Source organism: Anolis carolinensis, chromosome 2, assembly GCF_035594765.1.
Source record: "Anolis carolinensis isolate JA03-04 chromosome 2, rAnoCar3.1.pri, whole genome shotgun sequence".
Lineage (NCBI taxonomy): Eukaryota > Metazoa > Chordata > Lepidosauria > Squamata > Dactyloidae > Anolis > Anolis carolinensis.
The window spans coordinates 34,312,045-34,327,650 of record NC_085842.1 but is presented as its reverse complement, the minus strand read 5'-3'; the positions used below and the strand labels follow the sequence as shown (position 1 = coordinate 34,327,650).

Genomic DNA, 15,606 nt, shown 5'->3' with positions numbered 1-15,606 from the left:
GCATTGAAGCGATACTCCTACGCCATCAACTCCGCTGGACTGGCCACATTGTCCAAATGCCTGATCACCATCTCCCAAAGCAGTTGCTCTACTCCAAACTCAAGAACGGGAAACATAATGCTGGTGGGCATGAAAAGAGATTTAAAGATGGGCTTAAAGCCAACCTTAAAAATGGTGGCATAGACACTGAGAACCGGGAAGCCCTGGCCCTTGAGCACTCTAATTGGAGGTCAGCTGTGACCAGCAGTGCTGCGAAGTTCGGAGAGGCATGAATGGAGGGCTTAAGGGAGAAACCTGCCAAGGGGAAGGCCCGTCAAGCCAACCCTGACCGGGACCACCTTCCACCTGGAAACCGATGTCCTCACTGCGGGAGAACATGCAGATCAAGAATAGGTCTCTTCAGCCACCTATGGACACACCCTCAAGACAATAAAGATGGAAGACAATCGTCCTCGAACTACGAGGGATCAGCTAAGTAAGTAGACCCCCACAACTACATCTTTTTTCAACCTTGTTCCCTTAATTCTTATCCAGATGATCTCAACCTGGTTTCCAGGATTTAAGTCTTACATCTCTGCACATGCGTAAATATTTTTTACATATAATGCTACACCACTCCCTCCATTTGGTCTATTTCTCTGAAATTTGTTATAATCTTCCATTATTACATTCCAATTATAGGATTCATCCTACCAGGTTTCAGTTATGCCTACTGCATTTTAACTGTTTTTAAAAGTAATTTTTATGAAAGAAATTTTTATTTACATAGGATAAAAAAAAAGTGGATCGGGGTTGGGTAGTATATGGGGGGAAAGGGTGGGAAGGGAAGAGAGGGGGATAGGGGTATGGATAGGAGTGGAGAGGTAGTAAGGGGCAGGGAGTTTTTTTTACTTCCTATCTCTTCTATAAGGTAATCTTCTTTATTAGAATTACTCTATCTTCTTTTCTTCTTATAATTGTACTCCATCTTCAAGTTCGCTTTTTCATCTTCTAGTTGTTTTCTTTCTTTCCCATTTCTTCTATAATATCATCTTCATGTTTTCTTGTTTTAGGTAATCTTTGAATAAAGTCCAGTCTGTAGTTCTAATCTTTGTTCCATACTGTTTCTTCAAGTAATGTGTTAGGCAATCGATGTTCATTATGTTGACCATTTTGTTTGGCCATTCATCTGTCGTTGTGGTCTCCTTATTCTTCCATTTTCGTGCATATGTTAATCTCAGCACTGTGACTAAGTAACTGTATAGAGTGTCTTGGTTTGTGTCGAGGTTCATGTCTGTCATTACCAGTAGAAAGTATTCGGGTTTAAATTGGAACTTTATCTTCAATATCTTCTGCGTTGCTGTGTGTATTTGTCTCCAGAATTCCTTTGCTATGCTACAACTCCACCACATATGATAAAAGCCCGTTTGTGCCTCACATTTCCAACATTTCTCTGAGATACATTTATAACACTTTGCTAGTTTTTGGGGGGTGATATACCATTGGTACATCATTTTACACATTCTCCTTAAGGTCGTACGAATAAGTAAATTTCAGTTTATCATTCTAAATTTTTATTGAATGTCCGATGTTCATCGTCCATTTGATCATACAGTCTTTTACCTGTTCGGTCTCTGTTGACCAATTCAGTAGTATTTTGTAAAATATAGTGATCTCCTTCTTTTCATCCCTTAACAGCTTGTCCCAAATAGAATTCTTTCCTTGAAAACCAGTTTTCTTTATCTTTGTTATAGAATTCTGATTTGTCTATACTGGAACCAAGAAACTAATTGGTATGATTTATTAATTTCTTTCTGTGTTTTCAACTCTAATTTGTTATTGTGTTTGGTTAGCATTTCTTTATAAGTTGGCCAATTCTTCCACCCTACGTTCTTCCAACATTATACTGTTTTGTCGTGCTAAAAAATTCTATATAATTCTATATACACTGCTATATAATCCAGTTCAAATCAGATAATCTGTATTTTATAGGCAGTGTGGAAGAGGCCTAAGTGAGGCCTAACTCTGCCTATCCCCTGGGCTGAGTGGGTTGCTAGGACACCAAGTGGGTGGAGCTTAGCCTTCTAACTGGAAGCAATTGGATAAAAACAATTATTCCTCTCCCTCTAATTAGGACTTTTTTTTTTCTTTTCTTTTTGTTGTATGAACGTAGAGGCATGAATGAGGGGTTGTGCTGCCAAGTTTAGTGTTTCTGGGATATGTAGTTTTGTTGTTTTGTCCTAAGCCGAAATTTCATTACCCTTTTATATATATATAGATTAATACAAATTGAAACATAATGCTTCGTCTCAAATTGTTATTCTTGGTGCTGCATTTAAGTCGAGTTCCATATTGCATATTCATATTCCATAATTGGACTACACCCCGAACGCTTGTTCCCAGAGCCAGGTCTTTAGCTTTCTTCCTAAACATTGGGAGGGAAGGGGGCAACCTGCTGTTACTGGGGAGAGAGTTCCATAGCTAAGGGGCCACCACTGTGAGAGCCCTGTATATCGTCCCCACCAGTTGCATTTGCGAGAGGGTTGGGTCCAAGAGAAGAGTTTCCCTGACAGATCTTAATGCTCTAGTTGGTTCATAGGGGGAGATAGGTTTGGAAGCTGGGCCAGAACCATTTAAGCAAAGTAACTCCTAATGCTTCTCAATGAAACCAGATAAGCACTCTTTATTTTATGTTTTTTATTTTAAAGGACCTTTAATAAAGAATAATTCTTCCATCCAAAACAAATGTAAAATAACATAAAATGAGAACCTAGATTCAAAGATTATGTAGGAAGTGTTGTCAGCTGAAACCAAGAAAGATAAAGGAATGGATTAGAATAGAAAACTGTTCCTTACTTTGGATGGTATGCATATTTAGGGTACAAAAAGGAAAAGGTCAATAAAGATTTTAATAAGACACATTATAAGAGCCAGTCTTCTTACTAGCTCTTATAAGAAGAAATACAAGGTGGGGATGGAAGCGATATAAGGTGGGAATGGAGCAAAAAACACCTCTATGGTTGGGACCTCTGGAGGCAGCACTAAATCCAGCATTTAATGAGAAAAAGAGAATCTATAGGGAGTACCTAAGCAAATAAAATGGACGATGGAAGCTAAAAGGGAGGGAAGGATTAGAAATAAATGACTGGTTTTGTTACTTCCAACTACCCGACAGATTTATGAAAGACTAACTTTGAGTACCTGGCAGTGCCTCGGTTTTTAAAAAGGGCCTTGTTTGTTTTTGGATGTTAGGTCATATCAGTTTGGTCATATGTTATCCTATTTCCTAGGGGGAAAAAACTTAGTTTTGAATACTCCCATTAGAAAATGTGTAAGGATGTGGGTGAAACTACCCTTTGGGGAGGGTTTTCTTTGCATATTTGTAGCTCTCCCACCACCACCACACTTCAGGACAGTGTATTTCACTGCTAATAGCTCTTACCATCAGAAAGCTCTTTCTAATGTTTATCTGAAATCTCGTTTCTTGTAGTTTGAATCCATTGCTTAATGTCTTAGTCTCTACAGCAACAGAAAACAAGCTTGTTTCATCTTCAATATGACATACTTTCAAATATTTAAACATGGATATAATCTCCCATGAATTGTTTTTGAGGAGTGATCAAACTCTCTATATGTCACTACTCAAAGGACTTGGTTTCCATACATTTGTATTATTTTGGTTGTCCTCCTCTGGACATGTTCCAGCTTGTCAATATCCTTCTTGAATTGTAGTGTCCAGAAATGGACATAGTCATCATCATAGGCTATCACTTGTGACTGACTATGATTGTCTTCCAAATGTAAGGTCTTGGTGGTGGGTCCATAAGTGATTGTAGAGACCTATTCTGGATCCATATATTCTTTTGCAGTGAGGACATCAATATCCAGATGGAAGGTAGTCCCAACAAGGTTTGGCTTAACGCGCCTTCTTCTTGACATGTTTCTCCCTTTTCACCCTCCATTCATACCTCTTTGAATTCCACAGCAGTTCTCAGTGTCTATGTCACAGTTTTTAAGGTTAGCTTTAAGCCCATCTTTAAATCTCTTTGCTGTCTACCAACATTCTGTTTTCTGTTCTTGAGTTGAGAGTATTGTAACTGCTTTGGGAGACGGTGATCGGGCATTCAGACAATATAACATGGCTAGTCCAGGGAAGTTAATGGCGGAGGATCATCACTTCAATGCTGGTTTATTTATTTATTTACAGTATTTATATTCTACCATTCTCACCCTAAAGGGGACTCAGAACGGATCACATTGTACACATATAAGGCAAACATTCAATGCCATATAACATAGAACAGAGACAGAGACAGATGCAGAGGCAATTTAAACCTTCTCCAGCTTCCAGCTTCCTGAGGGTATGCTTGATTCCGGCCACAGGGGAAGCAGCTGCGTCATCATCCACTGCGATGGCAACTTCCTCATTCCAACGGTCGCTGGATGATTTTTATGGTGTCGTAAATTAGCCTCCCCACATATAAGTGGTACCTAAATTTCCTACTTGATAGATGCAACTATCTTTCGGGTTGCTTAGGTCAGCAACGAGCAGGGGCTATATTTTATTTTTAATTGTCGGGTGATCACCCCAACACAGGCTGGCCTCAAACTCATGACCTCTTGGTCAGAGTGTTTTACTGCAGCTGGCTGCTAACCAGCCTGCACCATAGCCCGGCCCTGGTTATCTTTGCTTCTTCTTGAACACTGTCATTTGTCCACCTGTCTTCCCAAGAGATTTGCAGGATTTTTCAGAGGCAATGCTGATGGAATCATTCCAGAAGTTGAGCGTGACATTTGTAGATGGTGCACGTTTTGCAGGCGTTTAACTGGTTTGGAGGAAACTAGCTTTATAACAAGCATCTTGGTATCCGACCATACGAATGTCCTGATCCTCAAACACTCTGTTTCATTTGAAAAAAATGCTGCACTCGTAGAGCTCAGATGGTGTTTTATTTCAGTGTCTATGCTGACTTTTATGGTGGCTGCCAAGATAGTGGAATTGTTCAATGTTTTCTAATGTTACACCATTAAGCTGTATTTCTGACAGTGCAGCGGGTCTGGTTGGTATCTGCTGATAGAGCACTTTGGTTTTCTCGATGTTCAGTGTTCATGCTTTTTGTATGCTTCTGCAAAATTGTTTAGTGGCTTGTAGGTCTTCTTCTAAATAAGCACAAACTACATTATCATCAGCATGTTTGAGTTCTATAACAGACACTGTGATCTTGGTTTTGGCTTTCACCTTTCTGAGGACAAATAGCTTGCCATCTGATTTCCACGCCAGTGGGAAGCTTCCTATCAACAAGGTGCAATATCATAGCGATGAAGATGGAAAATAAAGTTGGGACAATAACGCATTCCTGTTTGACATTTGATTCCACCTTAAATTGGTCACTTTAGGAGCCACTGCTCTCCAAGACTGTGACCATCATGTCATCATGGAGGAGCCACAGGATGTTCACAAATTTATCAGGGCATTCAATTTTTAGAGAGCATTGCAATTCACTGTGTCAATGGTTGATTTTGTTCCCTGCATTTTTCTTGGAGCTGTCATGCAGTGAAGATCTTGTCCACTGTTCCTCTGAGGGGCAGAAGCCATTCTGGGATTCCTGGAGGATGTCTAGGTCATATCAAACCGCACCTCCCATAATTCCATCACATTGTTCAAGTGGTCTCAGCGGCATTAATTCCACAATGTAGCTGCACCCCATGATACAATGAGTTCTTTGTAAAAAGGGGGAATGTAAGTGTGATATAGATAAATAAAGCTCAAGAAATTTAAAACATTGGAAAGAGAAAAAGATGGTCAATCAACAAGAAATGCATTCTTCCACCATCTATGAAACCCTCTTCTGCAGGACACAGTGAAAACTACAAAGCTTCTGCTTTAAAATGAGATTACAGGCAGTCTCTGACTTACAAACATCCGAATTACAAATGATTCTTAGTTAAGAATGGGTGGGAGGAGTGAGACAACAGGAAATGAGAGAAATCTACCCCTCGGAGGGAAAATTCACTCTTGGAAGAGTTATCATGGGGGAAAGTCAGAGCATTAAGATCGGCTGAGGAGGTTCTGCTCTCGGTCCCACTGCCCTCGTAGGCGCAACTTGTGGGGATGATAGACAGGGTGTCCTCGGTGGTGGCCCCTCAGCTGAGGAACTCTCTCCCCAACGAGTTAGATTGGCCCCCTCCTAACATTTAGGAAACTACAGTAGAGTCTCACTTATCCAACACTCGCTTATCCAACGTTCTGGATTATCCAACGCATTTTTGTAGTCAATGTTTTCAATACATCGTGATATTTTGGTGCTAAATTCGTAAATACAGTAATTATTACATAGCATTACTGTGTATTGAACTACTTTTTCTGTCAAATGTATTGTATAACATAATGTTTTGGTGCTTAATTTGTAAAATCATAACCTAATTTGATGTTTAATAGGCTTTTCCTTAATCTCTCTTTATTATCCGACATATTCGCTTATCCAACATTCTGCCAGCCCGTTTACGTTGGATAAGCGAGACTCTACTGTACTTAAAACGTGGCTTTTCATGCAAGAATTTGGGGAGTGAGATGAAGTAGTCAAGATAACTTCGGGACTGGCGCAACGTCAAATGTTCTAGGTTTTATGTTATCTATGTTGGATGTTTTATAGTTTACTGTTACAGTAGAGTCTCGCTTATCCAACATAAATGGGTTGGCAGAATGCTGGATAAATGAAAATGTTGGATAATAAGGAGGGATTAAGGAAAAGCCTATTAAACATCAAATTACATTATGATTTTACAAATTAAGCACCAAAACATCATGTTTTACAACAAGTCTGCCATTTATTTGGAAGCGTGGCTGCACTTGTGTTGTTGTTGGCCTATTGCACATTGCTGCCTAGATAAACATCTGTGGATCTGGGCAAGAGGCAGACTGTTGGATAATTCAGAACGTTGGATGAGCAACGGTTGGATAAGCGAGACTCTATTGTATATGCCATTTTAGTAATGTGTTGTATTTTATATTTTGTGGGGCACTGAATTTTGCCATTTACTTTGTTGTGAACCGCTTTGAATCCCCCCAGGGGTTGAGAAAAGCGGTATATAAATGAAATACTGTAAATAAATAATAACTAAATAAATAAATCTCCGCTGAGGCTTTCTCACCAATCCTTGTTCCGGGCTTTTATCGCAGGGATAGAAAGTGAGGTGAAATCTTCTGAACAGAGGCACAGGCAGCAAAAGAAACTTCACAGGGGTGTTAACCCTTCCCTATACTATCCAAAGCGAATAGCTGGAGTTACACTTAAAAAATTACCTATTTCGACTTTCATGCACGTTTAACTTAAGAACAAACCTACAGAACCTATTTTGTTTGTAATTTGGGGGCTGTCTGCTAAAGTCTGTCAGATACAGAGAACCTCCATCTTCAGTGGCACTTGTGGCTCTCTTGAGGCAAACAGGTGGCAGGCCTCTACAGCTTTGCTTGTGGCTTGCCTGGCCACCCAATAACTGAAGGCAGGAACAGAGAGGTGCAGGCTGAGATGGACCTTTTGATTTAATCCAATGGAGCTGATTTGTATTAATCCCTTTTGCATAATAGCTAATCCTCTGTGGACTTGTCAGCACAGAAGGCACTACCCATCACTGATAATACAGCTGGAATTAGACTGGGGACTGAAAGAGGGAGAAACACTCTGAACATGCTCAGGAACACACTCTCCATGCCAATCACGCCCATTGACAAGCCATAGTATTAAGGGTTCACTGCTCCCCCCTTTTAAAAATAAGGCTGAGGGATATTTATCTATCCATCTTATATATCCTGATGAGTATATTCCTCCACCCATTTTCCCTCTCACACACACCTTTTTAAAGGCAAACCCCAAAACAATTATCGTTCGGGCTTTCTCTTCATGCTTTTAAAAAGCCACCTCCGTGCTCACATCTTCCCCATCCGCGGCGTCGGAGGCCTTCTCACCCTTCCGCGCAAAGGCCCTCAAGCCGGGGCCTCGCGTAACGCCCGGCACCGGCGACAGCGCCTCCTCTTTGGGCAAAGGGGAGCTCTCGCGTCACGGGGCAGCACGAGCCAATCAGCCTCCTCCCCTCAAAGCGCCCGCTCAGAGCAGCAGAAACCTTTCTCCGGCGGATCGCCGGCACGCGCTACGCAAACTCCGTAGCGCCCGGTGGGAGGAGTTATAGGTAGACGAAAGCCTCCCACCCCACCCCAATGGACAAAGCTAACGCCAGGGCGGGGGCTACGTCATCTCGTTGTCGGAGACGTTTTGAGTCTCACGCCTTCCAAGTAGGCCAGACTCCATTCCTTTCCGATGGACTTTGCGCAAACTGCGTAGGCGAAAGAAGCCAGGAAAGGACGTTCTCTGCTGACCCCTAGAGGGCTGTGGCTGTTATTACACCCACACAACTAATTCAAAAACTTTGGAAGAAACATTAACAACTTTAGGTATGCAGATGATACCACGCTGATGGCTGAAAGAGAGAATAACAACAACAACAACAACAACAACAACAACTATTTATATTCCCCCCTATCTCCCCAAGGGGACTCAGGAGGGATCACGTACACATACACAGGAAACATTCAATGCCGTTTGGAGGCAGGACAGAACAGAATAAGACAGACAGAAAGAGGTATTTAGTCTTGATGGCCAGTTTTTTGGTGCCTTGGAGGTTGAGGTTGCCCTCAGATTCAGTCACAGGGGAGCTGTTGCTTCATTCTTTATGACAAAGAGCCATCAGGACTTCCTCCCACCACCTCCCTTTCGGTCACCGCATTTCTGGTCTTGTTATTTATGATGTCGTAAAATACCTCCTCCGCAATTTGGGGTACCTAATTTCTCTACTTACAGCTTATAAGTTGTTTTAGAACTGCTTAGGTAAACAGTGAGCTGAGCTTGAGGTCGGGTACTCACCCTGACCGGGCTTTGAACTGGCCACCTTTCTGTTGGAAGATCTTATTACTGCTGGTGATTTACCAGTTGTGCTACAGCCCAATCCTGGAGAAACTGAGGAGCCTTATAAGCAAGGTGAAAGAAAAAAGTGCAAAAGCTGAGTTGCAGTTAAACATTTAAAAAACCCAAGATTATGGCAACTAAACTGACTGATAACTGGCAAATAAAGGGAGAAAACATGGAGGCAGTGACCAAAGTCTGTCACTGCCTCCACGTTTTCTAGGCACGAAGATTATTACAGACACAGACTGCAGCCAGGAAATCAGAAGACGTTTACTTCTTGGGAGGATGATCAATCTCAATAAAATAGTGAAGAGTAGAGACATCACACTGGCAACAAAGGTCCACATAGTGAAAGCAATGGTATTCCCCGTAGTAACCTATGGATGAGAGAGCTGGACCATAAGGAAGGCTGAGCAAAGTAAGATAGACACTTTTGAACTGTGGTGTTGGAGGGAAATTCTGAGAGTGCCAACTAGTCCATACTCCGGGAAATAATGCCCAGCTGCTCATTGGAAGAAAGGATATTACAGACAAAACTGAAGTACTTTGGCCACGCCATGAAAAGACAGGAAAGCTTGGAGAAGAGAATGATGATTTAGAAAAATGGAAGGAAAAAGGAAGAGGAGCAACCAAGGTTAAAATGGATGAATGGTATCCTTGAAGCGACTGGTTTGACCTTGAAGGAACTGGGGGCGGTGACGGCCGACAGGAAGTTCTGGCACGGGCTGGTCCATGAAGTCACAAAGAGTCAGCCTTCCTTATGGTCCGGCTCTCGCATCCATAGGTTACTATGGGGAATACAATTGCTTTAACTATGTGGACCTTCATTGCCAGTGTGATGTCACTCTTCACGATTTTATCGAGATTGGTCATTGCTCTCCTCCCAAGAAGTAGACGTCTTCTGATTTCCTGGCTGCAGTCTGAATCTGCAGTAATCTTTGCACCTACAAATACAAAGTCTGTCACTGCCTCCATGTTTTCTCCCTCTATTTGCCAGTTATCAGTCTGTCTGGTTGCCATAATCTTGGTTTTCTTGTTGTTTAACTGCAACCCAGCTTTTACACTTTCTTCTTTCACCTTGGATTTTGGAATACATGTATTTGCAGATACATACATAATAAGATACATTGGAGATTGAGATGATGTTGAGAAATTGGATCCCCCCTCAAATTAAGAAATGTACAAAAGTATACAAAATAAGGGATGCAGCTCCACCCCCTGGTCAATTAATACTACATTAATTCTACATAGCGAGCGTGCGTGCCCTTGCATCAGTACACTTTATTATGAATTGGTTTTTGAATGCTGTCTGAACATACCCAGACCCCTTCCTTTAATTTCCATAGTCCCCTCACAATGAATTTCCCAACACATTCCTTTCTGATTGCGCCCACTTGGAGGCAGATCAATAAATGGAGACACTTCAAATGCTCCAGTTTATTGAATTTCCTGCCAACACAAAGAACCAATCACTACTGATGTCTGATGGAGTCCTGATCCACTCAGGGTGTGGATCCAAACCACATTCCTGGACCTATCAGGAGCATGAACAAGTTTCTTGAATAGCTTTCAAATGAAATAAAAATGCTCTACATTTGCAATTGCAGGATGTCATTTCTTTGGAGGGCAATCTCCACTGACATCCTCTCTGGCCATTGAGAATAAAGCCTCTGATTTTGTCTTCAATCCATCCGTGTCTCATTCGGCCTTCTGGAAACTAGACACTCCTGAACCCACGATTTAGTGGAGTTGAAATCATGTAACAGGGGCTCAGGTCTGAACACAAAACACAAAATTCATTCATAATTCATTTACACCTTATACACATAATCTGAAGATAATTTTATAAACAGTATTTTAAAATTATTTTGTGCATGAAACAAAGTCTATGTACATTGAGCTTTCAGAAAGCAAAAGTGCCCCTATCTAAGTCAACCACGGGGACAATTTTGAATTTCAGACTTCAAAATTACAGATAGGTCATGCTCTACCTGTTCCATAAATATTTCAGACCGTATATCTATGGCTTCATTTACAATTCACACATAAAACAACACATTCAAGAGTATGGAAGCTTGTGTAGAGGCATATCTTACAGTCGTTAAAATGCTGCAGGACTCTTGCCACTATAGGCTCTTTATCATATTTCAAAAGCAGTATTCAGCTGATCTGTGCAGGTGTGTCTACATTCCCCCTCCAGGGTAGAGAAAGGAGGGATAAAAATATTGCAAATAAATAAATAAATTCCCATCCAAATGCTGCTTGTTGATGGCCACCATTTAAAGCACCCTTTACTTCCTGTGCCTTAGGAGTGGTTTAAAAAAAAACCAAACATTTCTATTACCTCTCATGGTAAGGATTACAAGCCCAGCAAGAGGTCACTGGGAGGTTAAACTCTTTCTCTTGTAACTGTGTTTGGGACAATAAGCTTTTCATCGCCATGCACAAGTTAATCTGCTTATCTCTGCAAGGATGTCTCTGTTAATTCGCCTAGTGCCTTTCCTGGTGGTGGGAAAAAACACCATTTGTGCATTAAGTCACTCACACCATTTCTAGGCACTATGTGAATATGACATATATTGACATATAGAGAACCTATTAATTTCATAGGGTTTTCTTAGGCAAGGAATACTCAGAGGTAGCTTAACCAGTTCCTTCCACTGAAATTGGTTAAGTGAATGAACCCAACAAGGGCTCACCAATGCTAACTCTTCATCCTGGAAAGAAGTGACGAATGGAGTGCTGTAGGGTTCCGTCCAGGGCCCAGTTCTGTTCAACATCTTCATTAATGCCTTAGATGAAGGGTTAGAAGGCATGATCATCAAGTTTGAAGACGACATCAAATTGAGAGGATTAGCTAATATTCCAGAAGAAGGAGCAGAATCCAAAACGATCTTAACAGATTAAAGAGATGGGCCAAAACTAACAAAATGAAGTTCAACAGGGACAAATGCAAGATACTCCACTTAGACAGAAAAAATGAAATGCAAAGATACAGAATGGAGGCTGAGAGGAGACATGATGAGGGCCATGTATAAATATGGGCCCAGGCTGTGGCGCAGGCTGGAGAGCAAGGCTGGAGAGCAAGCCAGCTGCAACCAGCTGCAATGAATCACTCTGACCAGGAGGTCATGAGTTCGAGGCCCGCTCGGAGCCTATGTTTGTCTTGTCTTTGTTCTATGTTAAAAGCATTGAATGTTTGCCTATATGTGTAATGTGATCCGCCCTGAGTCCCCTTCGGGGTGAGAAGGGCGGAATATAAATGCTGTAAATAAATAAATATGTGAGGGGAAGTAATAGGGAGGAGGGAGCAAGCTTGTTTTCTGCTGCCCTGGAGACTAGGACTCAATGGAGCAATGACTTCAAACTACAGGAAAGGAGATTCCACCCGATCATGAGGAAGAACTTCCTAACTGTGAGAGGTGTTCAGCAGTGGAACTCTCTGCCCCGGAGTGTGGTGGAGGCTCCTTCTTTGGAGTGCTTGGAATGCGATTTTCCTGCTTCTTGGCAGGGGGTTGGACTGGATGGCCAATGAGGTCTCTTCGAGCTCTATGATTCTATGAAACGCAACATACTCATTAGCAGTCTCCCATCCAAGTACTAACTAGGACTGATCTTATTTAGCTTCTAATATCCAATGGTATCTGATGCATTTATGGCTACTTCCAGACTAAATGATGACAAGTAATCATGGCAGACATCCTTTCTAAAGAGAATGGGATTTCAAATTTGTTTGTTCAATAGCGGGGTTAATAGCAGAACTCTATAGTCAGGATACACTTATAAATCATTAGAAATGCCATCTATGGCTATCAAAAATGATTAGGTTCTGGACATTTGGACTGGATGCTATTTGGACTGGATGGCCGTTGTGGTCTCTTCAAATTCTACAATTCTATGAACATCCTGTGATATGCGTGTCCAAAGCATACTTAGAGCTATACTGCCCAACACATCACCTATGAGAAACCCAGCTGCAGGATATGTACAACTGCCATATTTGGCCATGGAAACCCACTGGGTTTGGGTGCATCTGCACTAGGGAATTAATGTGGTTTGACATCACTTTTAACTACCATGGCTTGATGCTATGGAATTTTAAGAACTGTAGTTTGATGAGATATCAGCACCATTTGGCAGGAAAGGCGAAATACTTTGTAAAACTGCAACCACCAATATTCCATAATATTGAGTTATGCAGTTAAAGTGGTGTCAAACTGCATTCATTCTACTATGTAGATGCACCCATATTCTTCAGCAGATGCCTTAGATACATCACATAGGAGGCATTATATAGACTGGATCTATACTGCCATATAATGTAGTTTGGAGCTTTGCTTTATTTGGCAGTGCAGTAGGAGACATATATGGATGTAAATGCATTATACGTGTGTACACTGACCATATTATGCAGTTTGCTGTTATTCTACTCCGTCTCTAAACTAGTGGTGTGCATTTATATGGAATCGCTGTTCGTTTTGTTTAGTTTCATTCATTTCACCTCATTTTCGTTATCGTCTCCGCTTCCGAAAATGGGGCGGCTATCCAAATGGGATTTTCATCTCGCATCCGAAAAAAACACAAATTTTCAGACCACTGGGAGAAAATTATTATAGTTCTCCTAAGAGCCAGTTTTAGAGAGAGACTGAAGGTTTGAATAGAGACAGGAGCCCAAAAATGTCTTTTCTTTCAAAAATGTATGTAATCTTTAACAAATAATAAGACTACCCTATTGTATTTGTTATCTATACAGTCCAAAGGAGAGGGAGGACCAAGCCAGACGCAACACAGAAAGATAGGGAGAAATAAAAGAGTAGATTTTCCAAGGGCCAGTTATAGACAGAGGAAGAAGTATGCAAGAGTGGGTGCCACACAGCCCAAAAACGAAATCAAAGCATGGTGTTTGTGCAGCTTTCCCTTTCATGTCATCTTTTGTTTCGTCCGAAAATTGCGTATTTCGTTTCATGCATCCGAATGGACAGTGTGAAATGAATACACGAATGAAACAGATGAAACAAATACCACGCACAACACTACTCTAAACTAATTGCGCCAGATAGCTTCCTTATAAAGACAAATGTGACAACATTTATTAGCAAAGCTAATGGGGGGTGTATACTAGAGTATCGAAACAAAACAATCAGACAAGAACATTTAATTCAATGCTAATTAAGGTGATTAACTACAACATTCACTGACAAAGACACTGGCCTCCAACTGACAAAGACTTCTTCTCTCACCCTGGACTTTCCACAAATATATATAAACCTTCCTTGCTTAGTTTCTCCATACCTCACAACCTCTGAGGATGCCTGCCATAGATGTGGGTGAAATGTCAGGAGAGAATACTTCTAGAACATTGCCATACAGCCCGGAAAACATACAACAACCCTGTGATCCCGGCCATGAAAGCCTTCGACAACACAAAGAACATTTATTTCTACTATTGGTTCCACAAGGGCTCGTTAATGCTAGACAGACAGTTGCTTGAGCCAAATGCTATCTTAATAAAAGAACAGAACCAGAAGACTGCATCCTTAGGCATAATCATTCTGGATTTAATACCACCGCAAACAGAAGATAATAATTGAGGACACTCTGGTCTGAACTAGATTGCTATGTTATGTTTTAAATAGGAATTATATTTCAGCAAAATGAAATACAACAATTTCTTACATACAGAATAAGGGCTAGAGGGCAGCCGGGCCCTCAAAGCCACTAAGTGTCATTGCTCCTTGTAACGGATCTTGCCTACCTTACAGGGTTTGTAAGTGGCCCACCTTACAGGACTGGTGTGCGGCCATTTTGTAAGCAGGGCTCATGATGCAGCCATTTTGCAGGCCTTACTTACAGAAGCTCTGCAGAGCACGGGGGAGGAGCAGTCAAGCAGCTATTACAATAGGTGCTGTCTGATTGGCTAATGCAAATGAGAAGTTGCTTAGCAACTAGAGAGGGGCAGAGCCAAAGTGTCAGTTGGAGCCAGGGAATTATTTTTCAGTTAGGGTTTGGAATTTAGTCAGTTATGAGTTAGGGCTTGGAATTCAGTCAGTTAGGAATTGGAGTTGGAACTGTCTTTTTAAAAGGAAGTCTCTTTGAGGGAATATAGGCAAAGGCTTCAGGAAAGGAAAGGCTGAGAACTATATCTATGCTAGAGAGTTGCTATTTAAATTCCAAGAAAAGTGGATTTAAAAATAAATTGTCCTGTTTGTGTTTCCTTGGTGAAGGAACATATTTGCACAGAAACCAAGTTATATGAACATCCTTTTAAGAGAAAAGCATAAGCCTTTAATGAAACCGTTAAGCATCTTTACTGTTCAATGTTAATGAAACCATGACACGTATTTACTGTTCAAACTACAAATAAACAACCATTTCTTGTTTCTCCTCACATAAAGTGTCACACGTGTCTATCTCAATATCCTAACCTAGAAGAGGCTCCTGAATAAAGCTTTGGTGGCATCATTGATAGAGGTAGCGTTTGCAATTCTGGCAATTTGAAAAATCCTCACTGTTGTATATTTTTGAAAAACCCCCAATCCTCTATACTCCTTCTCTGTAGATGGCAGTACTTGGCCAATCTTGGATCTTGCCAGGATCTGCTGCTGCTACCACCAGGACAGATATTCACACATTTGTATACATACATGTACATACATACATTCATGAC

General features: G+C 41.2%; 1 protein-coding gene across 3 annotated transcripts in view; it reads right to left on the bottom strand.

Moving 5' to 3' along the window:
* The window catches only part of ccdc71 (coiled-coil domain containing 71), a 51,374-nt gene extending 36,575 nt beyond the window's left edge, over positions 1-14,799 (bottom strand). The window contains exon 1 of one of the 3 annotated variants that reach the window (XM_062973768.1): positions 14,695-14,799. The gene's annotated coding sequence lies outside the window, so the exon portion shown is untranslated. Of the gene's footprint in view, positions 1-7,832; positions 8,152-14,694 lie in introns of those variants that run through there. The other 2 variants (XM_008105458.2, XM_016991699.2) reach the window with 2 other exon arrangements.
* Between the last annotated feature and the right edge of the window lie 807 nt (positions 14,800-15,606).